Source organism: Lepidothrix coronata, unplaced genomic scaffold, assembly GCF_001604755.1.
Source record: "Lepidothrix coronata isolate B3197 unplaced genomic scaffold, Lepidothrix_coronata-1.0 Scaffold416, whole genome shotgun sequence".
NCBI lineage: Eukaryota > Metazoa > Chordata > Aves > Passeriformes > Pipridae > Lepidothrix > Lepidothrix coronata.
In genome coordinates this window covers 41,435-45,292 of record NW_016690596.1, presented here as the reverse complement: position 1 = coordinate 45,292, position 3,858 = coordinate 41,435, and the positions used below count along the sequence as shown (strand labels likewise).

Genomic DNA, 3,858 nt, shown 5'->3' with positions numbered 1-3,858 from the left:
GGAGCTGCTCCCAAGGGAACAAAGGGACTTAATTCCCAAACCTGCTCTCGAACCTAAAGTCTTTCCAAAAAGAAAGAAATGGGAATTAAGTCCCTTTGTTCCCTTGGGAGCAGCTCCATCCCACAAACCTGTTCTCGTTCCTAAAGTCTTTCCAGAAGGAAAAAAAATGGGAATTAAGTCCCTTTATTCCCTTGGGAGTTGCTGCTTTGACGTACCACGATTCCCTTTTCCAGCTGTTTTCCCGCCCACAGTGATTATTTTTCCCGTATAATTTAGGAACGATGTGTTTTTTCCGGATGGTTCCAAACTCTTCAGCTCCCCCGGATGGTCTCTGGAATTCCAATCCCTCCACTACTTCCTGGGAATTCCGGAAGCTTCCCAGCCTGGCTGGGGGCTCTGCAGGCATCCCAAGCCCTCAGAATTCCCGGGAAAGCTCCCTCACCAAGGAACCATGGAAATGGGGGATGTTTCCTGGTGTTCCTCAGGGAAATCCTCATTTCTGGGAAGGCCCAATCCCTCCCTTCCGGGTGACGCCGTTTGGCTCCATTGGGAAAATCCCGTTTCTTCCTTCAGGGAATGTTTTTCTCTTCCAGAAGCGTCTCGATCCAGGAGGAGAGGCTGGAAGTGTCCCCCCGGGAATGGCACTTGGCTCGTTGCCAGCGGTTACAAAAATCAGATTTTGTTTTCTTTTAAGGAAAAAAAGCTTTTCCTGCCAGGGGAATAAAAGTCCCCAAATCTCCCTCCTCCAATGCCTGGGATATTGTGGATAAAGGGAATTCTACCAGAGCAACGGGATGACCCCAAACCCAGGGAAATCTGAGCTCGGTGTGGAAAAGTTTTAATAACCCCTTTTTACTATTATATATTATATTATATATTATATATTAAATATTATATATGCATAATATATAATATGTATTATATACTATATACAATAATATATATTATTGTATATTATATATTAATATATATAATATAGAATAATATATTATTAGTATGTATAATATATAGTATATTATATAAAAATATATTATAATATATAATATTATTATATACTATTATATTTATTATATTATATACTGTTATATATAATATATATTATAATATATAATAACATATAATATATATACAATATATAATATTATATATAATATATAATATAATATATATTATATATAGCAAATATATAAATAATACATAAATATACAAATAAATAAAAATATATAAATATGTAAATATATAAATATATAAATATATAAATTATATATAACATACATTTTATATATTATAATATATAATATATATAATATATGATAATATATAATATTATTATATATACCATTATGGACTATGATATATAATGTATATTGTTATATATAATATATTATATATAATAATATTATATATTCTCTAATATTATATATTATAATATATTTTATGTATTATATATAGTTATATATAATATATAATAATATATAAAACATAATAAATTTTATAATAAAATATATAATATATATTATATAATATATAATATATATAATATATATAATATATAATATATTATATATTATATATTTATATATGTTATGTATAATATATATATTAAATATATATAATAAAACATAATACACAATATAATATATAAAATAATAAAATATTTTATATAATATATAATATTATATAATATATAATATTATTATATATAATTATATTATATATAATAATATGCAATATTATATATTATATATAATATTATTATGTATTTTAATATATATTACATATAATAGCATATATTATCATATATATAATATATATAATTATATATTTAATAACTCCTTTGCCACTGGAGCTGCTGTGACCCTTCCCAACATTCCCAATGGAATATTGTCCCATGTGGGACAGGGGTGTCCCCCTGAGCTGTGACCACGTGGCCACCGAAACTTTGCATCCCTCTGTTTGGATTTCCAAAATCCTCCGCTCCAAAAAACTTCCAGGACTCGAGGCTGGAATTTTGAACCGATCCTCGAGTTTTTGAATCCTGATTTTTTTTCCCTCGTCACACATTTTTTTGGGATGGATCCTCTTCTCCTGCCCAGGGAAAATCATCAGGGAAAGAGGAGGAGGAGGAGGGACTTCCCAAAGTCAGGATCAGGCTGAAATCAAGATATTCCCACTTTTCTTTGGGGTCTTTCCCAAGATTTCCTTTTCCCAGGCGAACCAACGGGAATTCCGCAGCGTTAACACACTTTTATTTTCCAAAAATACACTCCGGGTTTTTTTTTTCCCACCTTCCAATCCCATGGGATGAAGTCGGGAGCCTTTGGACATCCCCCCTTCCCTCAGCCACCAGGGGGGTGTTTCCCTGCCCTCATCCCGCTGGATTTCCTCTTCAGAATTCCCGTTTTCCCAACACCTCTTGCCTGTTCCCCTCCAAACGTTTGTCCTGCTCGTCCGAGATGTCCCGGAGAAACTTCTCCCAGCTCCGTTTCCCTGGGATTTGAACCAGGGAATTCCAGCTGCTCAGCTCCCTCTGCCTGGCGTTGGGAAGAGAGGGAAGAGGAAAGGAAGGGAATGTCAGAATCCCTCTTGGAATTCCCAAGCTGGCTCAGGACCCCCCGGGATTGCCTGTGCCAGGTCGTGTCCCAGCACATCCAACATCCAGAAGGAAAACATGGATGAGAGGATCCCGATCCCGGCACCACTTGGAGAAACGACCCCACGGATTGTTGGGATTGGATGAATCCCACTCCATGTGGGATTGGATGAATCCCACTCCATCACCAGTGCTGGAGGCACCTCCAGCTGCTTCCTGATCCCACAGTGTCTCCCGGTGTCATTCCCTGGGATAAAACCCCAGGAAGAGGTTCATTCCTTCCCTGGTGCCGGATTGAAAGCACTGGGAATGGTTTCCATGGAATGATCCCAAGCCTTGGGCTGGATGGATCCCAAGCCTCCGGTCACCGGGACAGGAAATCCCTAATTCCCAACCGGTACAGCCCTTCCCAGAGAGCTCCTGAGCTTTCCAGGGCGACCTGGAATATTTTCCCTGCCTTTATTCCTTCCGGATCGGGAATGTTTGGCCACCCAGAGGCCCTTTTTGCACCTCGGGAAGATTCCAGGGGGATGAGAACATTCCCGGGATGTTGATTTTTAGGATTAAGAGGCGCCCGCCCTAAAAACCTACTCAAAGAGTTCCTGGAAAGCTCCAAAATGGATTTTCGGGAATTTCTGGAATTGCAGAAATTCGGGAATTTCTGGAATTGTAGAAATTCAGGAATTCCTGGAATTGTAGGTCTCCATCTCTGATTTATTTCTCTTTTTTAATTGGTCTCCAAACCCAGAGCAGATGAACCTTCCGGGGGGGAATTTTTTTTGGAATGTATTCTGGAAAACGAATGGGTTTTTTTTCCCCGGATTCTGATTCCCAGAGTTGTCTCCAGGCCCAGGAGGAAAATCTTTCTAGGAAGGCTGGTTTCAACCAGCAAAGCTTGGCAGGGGAGAATCTGATTCGCTGTCAGGGCCCTTTTCTCCTGGAGACGAGGAAAATCCACGCAAATCCCGGATATCCGGCAACGGAAGCCCAGCCGCGCTTCCGGGAGGGAAGTTTTTTTCCGTGGAAAGCTTGGATTAGGTGGGAGCCCAAGGCTGAGGCTGCTCACAAGGTGGTCTGGAGTAGGTTTGGAGCCCTTGGTGGCTGGAGATGCCAAGGAGGTGGTGGGATGGAGCATTCCAGAGGGCACCGTTCCTGGAATTCCTGCCCTTGGAAAGCACAACCCGTCCCAGCTGGACCCTCCTCGTCACCCACAGGGCCACCTGTGGAAGTGGCCTGAGGGAGGGGACATCCAGGAGCTCCTGGAA

At 39.7% G+C, this 3,858-nt stretch overlaps 1 long non-coding RNA gene across 1 annotated transcript in view; it reads right to left on the bottom strand.

Annotated features, from left to right (window-relative positions):
* Positions 1-2,270: 2,270 nt before the first annotated feature.
* LOC108509858 overlaps positions 2,271-3,858 on the bottom strand; it is a 4,196-nt gene continuing 2,608 nt past the window's right edge. Inside the window, exon 3 of the long non-coding RNA XR_001878715.1 lies at positions 2,271-2,534. This is a non-coding gene — a long non-coding RNA (uncharacterized LOC108509858). The remainder of the gene's footprint in view (positions 2,535-3,858) is intronic.